Source organism: Rattus rattus, chromosome 6, assembly GCF_011064425.1.
Source record: "Rattus rattus isolate New Zealand chromosome 6, Rrattus_CSIRO_v1, whole genome shotgun sequence".
NCBI lineage: Eukaryota > Metazoa > Chordata > Mammalia > Rodentia > Muridae > Rattus > Rattus rattus.
The window spans coordinates 88,214,414-88,229,765 of record NC_046159.1 but is presented as its reverse complement, the minus strand read 5'-3'; the positions used below and the strand labels follow the sequence as shown (position 1 = coordinate 88,229,765).

The window sequence follows — 15,352 nt, the reverse complement described above, 5'->3', positions numbered from 1 at the left end:
TGAGCTGGAATTCCCTAGGGAATGAGTTCATAACAGCAAACCCAGAAAGGATGGTATACCCAAAGGAAGGCTTTCGCCGGATGTCTCAGGTGCAACATTCAGTGCAAAGAGGCAAAAGCAACGCTTACTAATGGTGGAAGGGAACAGAGAGAGGTGTTTCTCACTCTGTCCTTGTAAACAGAGTCATAGCTGATTTTTGGTACCCAAGCAGTGTGGTGCTGAGCTCAAGGAGGCTGAAATACTTACTGCTCAGGGGAGCATGAGCTTTCCATGAGCTCTGGTCACGCCACCAAAACTTGTTTTACGTATGTCTCTGTTTAAGGATACACGTTGGTTTTCTGGAGGGGCAAGCATCTGCAGAGTGACTTATATCTGCAGAAAGCTGACTTAATGCTTGAGTTTTCTCTAAGGGATAGCACCTCTTGTGCTTCCAGACACAAGACGAAACTTGGGACTAGACTTGGGGACCATTTTAATAAAAAGTCAAGAAAAAGCATGAAACTTTAAAACAAAACTAAACAAAACAAAGACAAAAAAAGTGGCAGCAAATGGGTCCTGGAGAAGTCTCTTGTTGTTAGTAGGTGAGATGAAACAGAGTCTGGACAGAGCCTCACGCTCTGACCTCAAGCTGCAGGCCGCACATGATAAATGACAACAGAAAGCTTCAAGTAAGGGAGTCTGGGGTTACAAATAGATTTTTAGCAAGAAGGCAAATTTTCAATCCCACAATCTACGAATAAAGTGGGCTGCCTGGGCTTCACACTGCTGGCACCCTACTCACTTGCCTGTGTGGTGTGCTGGCTTTCTTCTGCAATTCTCACTTAGGGGTCATCTTAGACAATAAAATGCCCTTCATACAGCAGCAAGGACCAGAACATACATTGATTATTTGATTAATAACAAGGTTAATTTCTGGAAATCACTAACTTCTAGAGCTTCAAATAATATGTGTTTGGGGACATTTCAAGAGAATGGAGGCATTTTATTTGCATGTCTCAGATAAGAGCTTAATTTTACTAGAGGGACATTGTATAATGCCCTAAGTTTGCTAATAACTCCAAAGTGACAGTGTCAATTGTGACAACAAGATGTCCTACTTGACCTTCATAGGAAGACTGCTCAAGGCCTAACATGAGTGACATGTGGCCTTTTTACAGAACAAAGGTGCAATCCAATGAAAAGCATTTAGTAGGTATTCTCAGAGCAGGGCCAAAGATCGCCAGCTCATGCCCTGAGTGCCGGTTCTAAGAATGAAGACATGGCATCTCTCACAGCAGTTCAGACTCTCCGAGGAAACATCAGCTCTTAAATTATTGGGCACAGCCTCCTACATAGCTACGACACGGAGCTTAAGAGAAACAGTTTTCTGTGTCTCAGAAAAGGGCTATGGACTCTCAAAGTCTCTACTATTCTAGAACATAGCCAGCTTTGTCAACGATGTCATTTGCCTGACACTCCTAAACATTTAAACACATCCTTTTCCCCTTGGTCCAGTCACACAACACTTTAACAACACTTTCTTTAACAATTAACTATCTTCTAGGTATGAGGCCATTTGGCTCTGTGAGAATCGCTCAAGGGGCCTTGGTCCAATCTTGAGAATCGGACAGAAAACAAAACATCAAAACCAAAGCCAACCAACTGAGCAGAGATGATCAGGTTCCAAAGGTTGGAGTTTTAAAATAAACCAAGGGAATTTAGGGTGCAAGGGATGATAGAGTGAGATGTGCCCCAGGCAGCTGGACTGGGTGGGGGATTACAGCCAATGTAATCCTAGGAAGCAAAAAGACCCTCACTAATGACTGGGATGGACCCTGAGAACGGCTTTTGTGTAGGGTGGGGGTTGAGGGGAGGGGATTATGAATTTTAGGTCAGGCACAGGGGACCTTTGGTGTTTTATATGCTGTCTTCTAAAACATGCTAAGGGTTTGGTGCATTTGAATGGTTTCCTCCAGATCTTCAGGCTCCTCTGCTCCTCCAGAATGCTCACTTCTATACCGAGCGTGTCAGTGCGTGTCAGTGCTCTGCAAGGCAGCATCTCGTCACATGCTGCATCTGTTCTAGGCACGCCTGCAGATGGAGGGTGGGGAGGGACTTATAGTAGTAAGGAAGCTGTCTTATTCCAGCCATCTACACCCCCAAGGAAGGCAGGGAAGCGCTAGACTTCATATGTTGGGGCCCGGACAAGAAACTGTGTCTTTTAAATGCTCTTTCTGAATCTGGAGGCCTTTCTAGCAAAGAATACTTTCACCTAAACACTTTGACAGTGAATTGCATAGGGGTGGAAAAGCAATGAGACAAAACAAAACAAAACAACCCAACTTGGACAGACACAGGAGGTCTTCACAACAGGCGAGCACTGATCTGAGACTCTGTCTCCACAGGACAGCATCTCCCACATCTATGGCAAGCAAAGCAAGGGGAAGGAGGCAATTTTGGTTCAAAGCTAGGATGCATTAGCTACGACAACTACATCAATACAGATTTATTACCTGAAGAACGTTGGATAAAGAGTGGTGTGGGTACCAATGAGTTCAGATTATTCAAGATTTGGGGCCTGAACACAGGGCCTTCAGAGCATTTAAAGACAGAAGAGTTCAGGACGGAAACCAGCAATTAACAAAGCAGCTCGTTGCAGACATTTCACTAAGACACTGGGCACTCGTTGGTGGGAAGCCCAAAGCTGTCTTCTAAGCAGAACTGGAAGCTGAGAAGACTGTTTTAGGATCTCCACACAGTAGGACCTTTTGGTCATGACTGCCAGAGTATAAGCTTTTTTCTCTAAAATGATATTCCAGCATTTTACCCTTCCTTAAGACTTCACAGGCAGTGGGGACAGGCCCTGGTGCTACTGCCCATGTTTCTTGCTCTCTATTTTCTCGGCACCTGATAGATCAGCACATCTTCATTCTCCTTGAGATTAGTTTCGGGATATGGCTTGATTTGAAAAATGACATACACATGCTAACAATGCTTCTTCCTGACATGGGTTTAGAACATGGGTCTAACTGGCAAAGTTTTGTTATTGTTGTTAGTTTTTTTGTTTATTTGTTTGGTTAGGTTAGGTTTTTGTTTTTTGTTTTTTTGTTTTTTGAGACTGGGCTTCTCTGTGTAACTTTGGCTGTCCTAGAACTAGCCCTGTGGACCAGCCTGGCCTTGAACTCACAGAGATCTGTTTGCTTCTACCTTCCAAGTGCTGGGTTTAAGGACATGTGCTACCACTGCAGGCACAGACAAGGTTCTTGAGTGGCTATGAGTAGGACATCTTCAAATGAGCTCTGGGGTTCAAAAAGAACAGTCACCAAATGCTTGTCATTGAGATCTAGGGACTATTTGCTCTGGCAATATTGGCAAATGCGTCTGAAGGTCAGGTTTTTTACTTCACTTTTAGTTACATAATAAGAAAGTCCAGTAATTGCTTACTTTCTGGATCAAGAACTATTGTCCCCAGTGCTCCAGTGACGCTTCCCTCTGTGTGAACACTGATTCCAACCTAAGAAGGACACAGAATTCAGCACTCGGTCACTTCTGCTTTCCTATGTTTTTAGCGGTCCTTCACTAAGGGCATCAGGAGACTTCTGGGGGGCAGAGGTCACATGCTGGGCAGCTCTACAATATCATCAGCAAAGGAGGGAAGAAGTCAGCAGCTTACGAAGAGTGCTGGCTAAGGAATGGAGCTGCCCACGTGCAGTCGTGTGTGGACCGTGTCATTGACCCAGACCGGTAGTTCTCAGCATGCATGGCTGTAAGAAGAGCACGGTGGGGGTCTGAGGACACATTTGCCACAGCCCAGCATGGAGAGGAGCTGTGGCAGTTCTTGCCAACAATGCAAATTCCCATGTTTCTGTATGAACTGACTCTCGCTAACCTATTCACTGTAGCTTTCCACAATAATTAAAGGAGCGGAGCCTCGCAGCGGCGTGGTGATAACTCCAGGAGCAGAAAACAGCCAGTGGAATTTAAAATGGAATTTGGTGGTTTGTACTGAAGTGCTGTGAGCTCTGAGGAATGGCACAGATTGCTGAAAAGGAATGCTTGAGCCTGGTTCAGGTTTCATTAGTGAGAACAGTCTAAACATGGCCCCTGTAAAGTCATCTGGCCAGCCCTCTGCCTCAGACTGCTCTTTCTCAGGCATAGAGAGCTGGGAATTCTGAAGCTGCAGAGCTAACTCCAGGCCGCTGCTCGCTGCTCATAAGTGAAGGAGGTGGTGCTGAAACACGGGCGAGCAATTTCAATGCTAGGGGAGGAGACTATCTCACTGGTGCAGGCCTTAAAATTACATTTAGCAGAATTACAATTTTTGAACATGGGGGCATATTTCAGATCTGGGAGTTATGAATGGGAACGGAAGTTGGACATTTTAGGGAGCTAATTTCAGTGAGGAATAAAAAACATAAGTTCTCTCATTCTCCAGTTGGTGATGATTAAAAAATGAACAGTGATGCAATTTCTTCAAAAGTAGGTGGAAAAGTAAGCCTGTCAATCATGTTGCGAGCACTTGAGTGGCACATTGTCGTGCAAAGAGGGAGCTCCATGAAACAACAGCTTTCTAGTAGATAAAGTGTTGCCACAGAGCTGGGCTGCAGGCTCAGGGCACAGGCGTGGTGAGGTTACAGCTGGAATGGACAACCAAGGAAGATCAGGGTGACGGGCCGTCCAACTATATCTATGTTGATACTGTTGACTGACTCAAGCAGAACCAACCTGAAGTAGCTTGACTGCTATACTGCTATTAGGGAAGAGGTACAGAGGAGAATTCACGCCTTGTTCCTATAGGTGATTGATTGCTAAATGACTATGGAGGCTGTCCTACCCCACCCCCTGTAACTGTGTGCACCTCAGAATCCTCAGCTGCAGCTCACACAGTCCAAGCAAGAGGACAACTCACAGGTGTGACTGAAAGCCTGAAAAGAAGTCCCATTGTGCTGGAGGAATGGCAAATGCCCCTGTCCTCCACCCGGGACTCACCAAGCCCGTACTATACATTACACTCAATGTTTTAGAGTGCTGGGACCTCGGCTTGGTTTTGAGATTTCAGCCTCACTTGGTAACTGATGCCTCTTGGGGCACAAAATTATGTACGTCGTTAAAACTTCATCAAGTAATAATGTCATTGTGACTGTTAACATAAATAACGGCAGTAAATAAGTACACAGTGATAGCTCTGTCTGTGTTCTATCCAGAGAACTGAAGGTTAGCTCTGATGTGGGAAGTCAGGACACTATTCCCATTGCTAACTGCCACTCGACTTCACACAGGTGGGTCCTCTGATTTAAGGATGCACATTCCTGCTGAACAAGAGAAACAGAGCAGCTTCAAACAGGACTCATTCACACAGGGTGAGGTCCAGATGATCAGTATGTTTTTGCCTTCTGTTTTTCTTCCTGACAATAGAAGGGAAAACTGTTCTTGTGAAAATTAATTGAATTTTATTCAGAGGGAAAAAGAGGTGCACGTGAACAGACAAGAGGCCCCTCTGGCAGGAAGAAGTCCTTGTCAGCCTCGGTGGCACGCACAGCTGTTTTGTCTGACAAACGTCTCCTCACCTTTCCACAAACAACAAAGGTATCACCTGCTAAGATATACTGCCATAATACGATGGCTGGGAAAATATATGGTGTAATACAGAGCAGTCTAAATACCTGTAAGTGGAAAAAGACATAAACGACCATTTTAATTACTTTCCTCATGTAAAACGCAGCTGTAGTAATGTTGGCAGGTTTCACCTGCCCTGTTTTAAATCTGTGACATGAAATCATGCCACTTAATTAAGTCTTAATGCATAAAAATATTTTTATTTACTTTTTATGGAATATCAGCATTTAAAGCTTTCTATTTATGTAAGTGCTTTATAAATTACTTGAAATACTTAAAAAACAAAAAAAACCCCAACTACTCCTAATCCACAGTTCTAAGCGCCAGTTTCAATTTCATTAATTAAAAGCCCTTTGGTGGACTCCTGCTGCTGTGTGAACTAGCTCCAGGCTATGAAAGTAATGAGTCCGGACAGAGTCCTCTGATCTACACTAGTGCAAAGCGCAGCGAAAGGCCTTGCCCACAATTCCCAGCCTGTTTACCAGACTGCAAGCAGTCTGACTGCTGGAAGCATTAAGAAGCTTCAGGCTTCCCCCTTCCCCCTTCGCCAGTTTCCCAGTTCCTTATTTTTGTAAGGACTGGCTCAGAAAATACGGTATTCTAGCGCCCTCTGCAGGTCACAAGCCTGGCAGCCTCTTGCCAGCGTGGCTTTTCATTCAATAGCAGTGGAGGGGAAGATGATCAAAACTGAGTCAGACCTCACTGGAAGGCTATTTCCTAAGGGCAGCCAGGCACTGGTTATCCACCCCCCGCCCCAACCTTAGGAAAAACTCCTTTGTTGGCTTGTTCAGGATGCAAATTTCTGTCTTCAACTGATTGTTTTCATTGTCACCGTCCTAACTGTTCTTAAGGTCTAGAAGAATACAGGCTCTGAGTGATCACTCAGAAATTATCACTCATACCGCCCCAGCTTAGGAGGGCAGGTTAGGGAGAAGAAGAAAGAGAAATCAACCGTGAGGGTGCATTTGAGACTTCCTCAGCTGAATTCTCATTCTAATGAAGTGACAATTTAGGAAAATATAGGGAATTTCTAAAGTGTTTTAGGGAACTTAGCATGAATCTTTACACGGCGTTTTATATTGATTTAAAACGTTTTAGATGGAATTGATATAAAATATTGCCAAAAGAAAGCTACTTGAAAAGATAAAAATGGGGCTGGGGCTGGAGGGATGTCTTTGGGGTTGAGAGAATTCACTGCTTTCGAGGAGGACCTGAGTTCACAACTGCCTGTAACTCCAGCTCCAGGGGATCTGAAGCCTTCTGGATTCTGAGGCACCAGCACACATCTGCCACAACACTCACCTATATACATGCACATAAATCAGAAGAACCCCCTTTAAAGAGATAAAAACGAGGAAGCATCTAGAGACAAGGAAACGGAAGAAGGCCTAGGCTCTGTTGGAACAATGGACATTCCCCAGGCCACACTGTGGGGGAGTCTGCTTGCTTCTCAGCAAACAATCAATAACCTTTTTTTTTATTTTCTTATACCAGCTCTTGCTCAGGTGGTCTTGAACTAAAGGCCTTCCGGACTGCTGGGATTACAGGTGGGTGCCACCACAGCTAGTCTGAGAACCTCTCTGAAGACATGTCTTTCAAAATATTTTTAAGTCAGCACAAGTATTAAAAGGAACTGAGTTATTTTTCTTAACAGCTAAGAGCATTGATTTTTTTTCTTTCAGTACTGGGGACTGAACTTTAGGCCTCAGGCACACTAAGAAAGCACTCTGTCAGTGAGCCAAAAGCATTCACTTGCAAGGTGGAGCATTAGCCCAAATATTCCCTTTAGTGAAGTTATACAGTGTAGGGCCATTTATAAATCTCTTGAATCATGAAAAAACCCATACTTTTGCCAACTCACAGAGGTGGGTAGACATCTCACAGGGTTTCTTACCCAGGCAGTCCACAATGAGACCGAAGAAGTCTGTGTTGAACTATCCTTTCACGGTGTTGTGGTCATTTAACAGACTCTCTTGAGAGACTGCAGGGATATCAAGGAGGCAGGGGTCTGAGGGCAAGGTTGCAGTTTTACTGGGATCCTGGGGACTGGCAACAATTTCACCCAGAGGATTCTCCGTGTGATAGACAAGATCAGTATGTCTTCAAGAGAACGGATTGGAGATTTTGGTTCTAATAAAATGACGCTTCCAAATGAAAACCCAAAATGAAAATGTTGAGCCTCCAGATTTGTTAAATTCAGGAGCAAGGGCTCTCAGCAGGACCTGTCAACAGCCCTGGTTAGAAGGGGACAGCTGCTGGCTGTGGTGTGCTCAGCATACCCATGCCAGTCATCCCAAGTCAGCCCCAGGCTTTCTGTTCAGGCTGGAATCTGGCTGCCAGACTAGGCCCTAGCTCAGCTCATCTCCCACTGGGAGGCTGAGGCTGCCAGGAAGGAATGGGGCTTCCCAGCACATGTGGGCTGCTGAGGAATGGCAGCGCAGCTCAGGCTTGGCGCCACTGCCGCCACATTTATGGTCCTCCCCCACTGCTGCCTGTTGCCCCCCAATGCTTGCTGGCAGCCTGGGCAGGGGACAGGTGATGAGGATTAAGCCTAGTATATGTGCATATCCTCAGCTCGGGGAGGGAAGTTAATGCCACAGTCACAGGATTCAGTGGCTAGGGTTCGACAGTGAAAACCCTGCACCAGCTTTCAGCACTGGGAGATCAAGGAAGGTATAAAAGGTAATGTGTCTGGCAGGGATGGGCAAGTCCCTGGTCAATGGAAGAAGCAGAAAGAAATGGACCATTCTGGGGAGAAGTGTCATCCAAAATTCACTTACAAGTCACCAATGGTCACAGTAAACTACTTTTGCCTCCTTTTTGCTGGGTGGGGTGGACAGTAGTGGGGCTGACCACCACTCTCACCTCTTCAGAAAGGCTCTGTTGTGGCAGGATAGGCCTTGGGCCGCACTCTGCCCACACGTCTGCAGCCAACTTCAGACCTTGTGTGTCAGGCAAGTATTTCAGAAATGCCATAGACACTTTCTCTTTATATCAAGAACATAGCTAGAGACAGTTTTAGACTCGCACAGAAGTTTAGGAGAACAGGATTTGCTCGCAGGCACACATGTTCATTTGCCCAGACTACCTTCCTTCAGGAGGGCAGGAAAGGGGTGCTTTCAAATGAGTATTTAGACAGCCATGTCATGTTGCCACTGAAGCAGGCAAGAGGGCAGTTAATGCTCTTTCACCTCACTGTCATCCCAAGGTATCCTAAAAACAGCTTCTCATTTCCATGAATTCAATAATGTAGTGGCTACATTTCCGGGCCAACCTCCGCAAACTGCTGTATTGGTGCCCACTTCCCACAGCAGCGATGAGCTCCCCCTAAGCATAACCTCAGAATTGCCTAGGTCAGAAACAACATCATCCCTCGGGACGGCGGCTAACTACAAAGCAAGTACGCTACTTAACGACAAATGCCAGAGCACACACTAAAAACCTCTTTACTGCCGCCATCCGAGGCGGCCAGATACACTTCTCTAACATGTTGCCAATTTATTCTCCAAAAACATCATCGACATTTTCTTTAAAAGAACTTGGGCAAATGGTTGAGCTTTTCTGTGATTAAATTTGGAGAGTAAGGTGTGCAATTCAACCCCAGAGCCCCTTGGACCAGAAGCTACAGGGCTAAACATACCTAGACCAAGTAAGTTGAAGCTAAATGTGGACTTCAACACCCATCAGAACAGAAACTCCCACCAGAGCACATCTCAGGTGTCCTGTCACTGCCACCTCATTCCCTTGAGACAGTGTCTCTCCCTGAACTCAGCGACAGGCTGGCAGCCAGCAAGCCAGGGGACCCTCCTCACCTCAGTCTCCTTTTTTCTCTTGCCAGTGCTGAGAGCTTCATTTTGGAATGCTTGGGATGCTGTAAGAGGCAACATATATTGAGCTATACTCCGCTTCTTGTGAGTGCGGTGAATGTGAACTCGGGTGGTTACGCTCCTGCAGCAAGCGCTCACACAGTGAACAGATGCTTTAGACAATGAGAGGACTATTGACGTATACCTGTAGACATCTCAGGCCGTACAGACTAGCGGCTTTCAGTTGTATGTAGGTATCTGGCATATGTGCATGTTATTTGTGGATAGTAAGCTGAATTCCCATCAGAGGAGGCCCTAACTATCCCAGCCACTGGAGGCACAGTACCTTCTTCTGGACAGACACTTGGGTGGCAGCTCTGTGTGAGAGGAAGAACTATCTACAATACCTGCATTTACAGATGGTTATGAGCCACCATGTGGGTGCTGGGAATGAACCCAAGTCTTCAACAAGAGCAATGAGTGCTTTTAGCTCTTGAGACATCCCTCTAGTCCCTCCTAGAACTCAGGACCGCCAGCCCAGGGATGGTCCTCCCTACAATGGGCTGGGCCCTCCCCGACTCATCACAAATTAAGAAAATGCAATGCAGACTTGTCCCTGCCTTTTAGAGGCATTTTTGGTCCTAAATTGACTATGGGTATGAATTTTACAAATATTACGTGTATTACGTAACGGTGAGGCTGGAGAGTATTGCCCCTTCTCCAGGCCACCAATAGTGCAGTGGAACTTGTGGCCCTTTCTAAGGCTATGGCTCTGTGGCCAGCAGATGTCAGCCCATGCATCTTCCTGTGCTCGTGGACTGGCTTGGCGATCCACTGGGTGTCAGGATTTCTTCTGATAGTTTTATGGAACAGATTGATGAGGACAAGCTGAAAACATTTACATGTGGGGTCTCCACCAACCCAGTAGGAATTCAGGACTCCCCTCAGCAACAGACTGGAGGCTTCAGGCAGACTCTAGGTGTTTAACACCATGGCGGACAGGCTCCCTGTATGCTGCACCCTTAGGAACTATGCGACCGCAACCACCAAGGTGGACAGGAATCCTGTAAATGACATAACCCTGCTTAGCCTTGTATCCAGCCTTCTCGCTTTGTCAGGCCCGGCGGGCAGGGAGCCCTGTGCAGTGCAGAGAGCTGGCGGTACTTCTAGCCATGGATCCTCAGAAGAAAGCTTATCACATCAGACTGCTTCTCCCTCCACAGCTCCTGGACATATTTGTACGCACCCATCTTGGCTCACCTGACGGCTGCCGCCAGAGAAAGGTGGAAGCATTTTCTTCACTGAAGTTGCTTCCTCGCAGATGACTTTCGCCTGTGTTAAACTGATAAACGTCTATCCAGCATACATTGGCTGCTGAGCATCAAGTGATGAATCTCAAAAAGGGATCGATGTCACTCACCACTTGCTCAAGAAAAGCTTGTCTGGAAACAGTCTGGATGCATTAGGACTCCTTGGTATCAGCTCACACGCAGCACTGGGGATCTGGAGGATGACAGCTCACAGCGTTATCACATATAAGGGACCACAGTCCTACATGAGCTCCATCGCAGTGGGGCATGAGCAGAGCTGTAAGGCCAGCCTCATGGTTTCTAACCCTTGGCTGTACCTTTACCTGAACATTGTAAGAGAGATGGCTAAACAGCCACTCAGGATCTGGCTTGCTCACTCCCCTTGGCCTAATAAGAGACTAACTCACCTTTCTGGCTGAGCATATTAAGAAGGTAGCTAGCTGACTTTCTGATAAGGCTATGCAGGCCCCACTAGTTAGAAAAACTAAGAGACGTCACCATATCAAGACCACAAGCTCAGTATTCTGTCATCTGACATCTCATTCATTGTTGCAAATATCACACATTCCACAGAGAATTTGTCAATGCAGATGAAGACCCCATGATGTACACTATTAGGTTAATAGTGTTCATATAGAAAAAGCATTGGGAGGTTCATTTTACAGACGAGAATACTGAAGGGTAGGGTAGTACATGGCTAAGAGGACGGATGCTCTTGGGACAAGCAGTTCAAGCATCCTGTCAGCCTGGCATCCTTCCTAGTGTAATTATGGGACTGGATCCTAGGGGATTTGAGATTCAAGCTTAGTGGCAGGAGGCGGCAGAGATAGGGTTTTGAGGAAGGAAAATGCATCCTTTCTATAGGAACATCTGACTTGCTGCTTAGTATCCCACAATGAAGTCCATATTACTGTAGGTTCTCAGAGGGATAGGGAGGCTCCCCCCGGGAGAGCCCCATTTTGGAATACTTTTGTTGCTGCAAGAGGCAAAAAGGTGGGCAGTTTTCTGTTCAGTTGGTTCAGCTAAAGTCTTTCGGAAGCCAGGGAGACAGGGACAAGAGAACAACTAGGGGCCTTATGTCCCCGACATGCCACTCCTCCACAGTGTAGCTGTTTCTGGTGCACAAGGGTGATTCATTACCCTATCCAGTTTCCCACAATTCCTAGGGGCAGAGGCTGCCACACTGTTCTGATCATGTGAAAAGCCTCTGTGGAGTTGTGTGTTCCAGTGTCTCCACAGAAGTTCTTTCTATGTTTACTACTGACATGTACAAAGAACCAGTCACTTCTGGGAAGGCCCTTTAACTGCATGTCTAAGGGGATGCACCTGGAACCAGACTGTTGCCTTCTAAACACCAGCTTGGCCATGTATCTACTCTCTGTGTGACCGTGGACAAGTTTAACAGGCTTATGCCTCAGTGTTCTGCATCTGTAGAACTAAGGTGCTAGCTTCCGTCTAGGATGTTACAAGTGCTGGATCCTCATGAGAACACCTGAATCCACCCGCACCCCACAATGATAGCAAGAAGCTCCACATAGGACTCCTTCATCACGGTGGAACTGGGAACAGCATGCAGGTGAGTGGCTCTCAGCTCTCAGTTTCCTAGGATACTGAGCCAGATACTAGTCAGATCCAATTCTGGAAGTGAGATTTTCTTTCCCTCAAACCCATTTTCAAGGAATCCCACAATGAAAACATCTCCTGTGATATACTCTTGCTAGAATAAAACAGTAACAGAACCTTCTGGGTCTGCCTGCAGCCTGAGGTCACACAGCAATTTGCATCAACATTCTGGTGCATTGTCTGAGAAGTTCATTTGTGTTTGTTTAGTTACGTATTTACTTAGACGTGACATAGACTCAAACTGAATTGTGCCAAGTAGCATGTGATTGCTGTACTTAAAATGCACAGATTATTTTAAATAATGGGATTTATTTCCTCCTCATAGCTTTGGAAAGTCTGGCTGGCCTATCTGGTTCCAGTTAGACACCAGTCTGTGGCCAGCGTTCTCTGGTACGTTTGAGACTGCTGAATACCGTGAGGTAGAGCGTCCCCGGGCATCGCAGCTTATGCCTACTGCAGAGGGAAACACACCCGATGAGCTTTACTGAGGTGCAGCTTTGTTCTTCTTACTCTCACAGGAATCTTGAATCACATCGCATTAACAGATTTTGATTCGGTTTCCTCACGGCCAGCTGGCTGCCGGTGAGGCCCTTACTGACTCTCCCTCCAGAACACGGATGACAGCTGACCTTCGGCCTCCTTACTAACTCCCAAGAGCAGAGCTGTGAAAAGCTTATCTTTGTCCTTTCCTAACTCAGCAGGCTCTGAAGGACATGGGCTCCACTCCCACTCAACCACTTTGCAGCTTGTGGTGGTTGGTGACAGGGGAGGACTGGCAAGAGTGACTCCTTCAGCTGCTGGGTTTATCAATATGTAATGGCCTAGACATAGCCTGTGCTTTTGAGTAGGATGGCTCTAGCAGACAGCTAGACACTGCCCAAGAGCCTACAGCATGGTCTGCACACTGTATGTGGTTCATAGCAGAGGCGGGAGCTGAAAAGATGGTCATGCTGGAAACTCTGGTGCCCAGCAGGCCAGCCACTGTGTCCTGTAACCCTGGGGAGGAGACCCAGAGCCCCAGCCGGAAGGAAGGAAGGGTCATTCTGGAACCTTCAAGAAAGCACACACTGCAGGTTGCACTGCGGTGTCACGGACTAATCACAGATCTCATGGAGGCCACTGTGTTCAACACTTTAGCTTATTAACTGGAGACGGAAATTTGTGGGGAAGACAATACCTCGCAGCGAGTTTATGTGTGAGCTGTGTAAGTGGGCAGATGAATCTCCCTGTGCTTCTCCCAGGCACCCTGCATCTATGGAGGCATATTGCATCTGCGTAGGACATGGTGAGCATACAGCTGTGTCCAAGTGTGAGCCGAACCAAATAAAAGGCAGCGATCCTTGACGATGCCCACACTATCCACACGGCAGGAGCTAGAATACCAACAGCCGTTTGTCTAGGTGGTGGACTACAGAAGATCTTTTCACTTCCCTGCTGCTCTCTGTTCTTTCCATTTTTTTTTTGTATTTTCTATAATGACATGTCACCTCTTGGTTAGAACAAAATAGTTATAACTATTTTTTATAATTATTTTGTGACATATATATACATACATATATATATAAAAATAATGAAAATAGTCACTGAATGAGAATGGCCCCCACAAGCTCCTAAGTTTAAATGTTTGGTCCCCAGTTGCTGGAACTGTTTGGAAAGGACTAGGAGGTGTAGCCTTCTTGGAGGAGGTGTATCACTGTGGTAGGCTTTGAGGTTTCAAGAGACTCATACAATTCCCAGTGTCGCACACTCTGCCTCCTGCCTATGGATCAGGATGTGAGCTCTCAGCCGCTGTAGTGCTGCTATGCCTCCACCATGATGGCCTGAGTTCACCCTCTGAAACTGTAGGCCCCAAGAAACTCTATCCTCTCCAAGTTTCCTAGGTCATGGTGTCTCCTCACAGCAAGGGAACAGGGACTAGGAATGTTATGGAGCACAAGGTGAGAAAATGCTATTGAAAGTCTGACCACCTTCCCCCGGGCAGTGTCTCCGGAGTATTCTAACATTATCTTCTTCTTCCAAAGAGAACAATTACAAGTGGTCACAGTGATGTTAATTAATGTAAGCAGTGCATTGACAGCAAATCAAAAGTGGCCATACAACATTTTTGCTCACTATCTGATAATTCTGTGAGCTTTTAGATATATTAAAAAGATGGAAGATTTGTTTGTTTGTTTATTTATTTATGTATGATTGTTCAAGACAGAGTTCTTCCCCTGGTTGTCCTTGAACTTGATCTGTAGGCTAGGCTGGGCTTGTACTCAACAGATATCCACCTGCCTCTGCCTCCCAAGTGCTGCAGTGAAAGGCCCATACCCACCACCGCCCACCAAACACTTTAATAAGAGAAATGGCTCAGATGACTTCAAAATAACTTACAGATGTTTGCTCTGCCATCAAGAAAATATTCATATAATCTACTTCTACGTTTATTTGTTTATTCCTTTACAACAAAAGTGTTTCTGTTGTATCACCAGAACACAAATATTTCAACAAAATTCCCCCATAAACAGACAGTAGATTTTTCTCTGAGGGAAAGCTAAGTACTGAATAAAGAACACGAAGTACAACCACAGTGCTAGAAGCAGGCACTGGCTTCCTCTCCAGCCGACATTTGAGCACTTCATGCTGTGTATGATTGTAACTGGAGGTTTTCCCAAGGGTGCCTTGCTCTCAGAAGATCAAAGAAGGTATTGGTTACTTCTTTACAGACTGCATATCAGCCCAGAGAAGTCCAGCTTCCTTTTCTAGAAAACCCTCAGTATGCTGGTGTCAAAGAGAACTTTTCAGTGTGTTTCAGTGTTTCACGATGATCCCTGCAGTGAGACTAGATAGCAAACTAGACTTGGCCATGCCTTCCACAAAAGGTCAGAAGGTATTTTAAGCTTTGTGGGCCAAAGACTCTCTCTTAGAACGACTTCCCTCTGCTGAAACAGTGTGGAAGTGACCACAGACATTCAGTAAATAAGCTGTCACAATGGTCACTAATACAATTCTTTACAAACATGGGCTAACAGCCAG

At 45.9% G+C, this 15,352-nt stretch overlaps 1 protein-coding gene and 1 pseudogene across 3 annotated transcripts in view; both read right to left on the bottom strand.

The window, feature by feature from the left end:
- Window positions 1–15,352, bottom strand: part of Jazf1 (JAZF zinc finger 1) — a 300,528-nt gene that overhangs the window by 68,542 nt on the left and 216,634 nt on the right. The gene's annotated exons all lie outside the window — the stretch shown is intronic.
- Window positions 9,572–10,936, bottom strand: LOC116903784 (annotated as a pseudogene).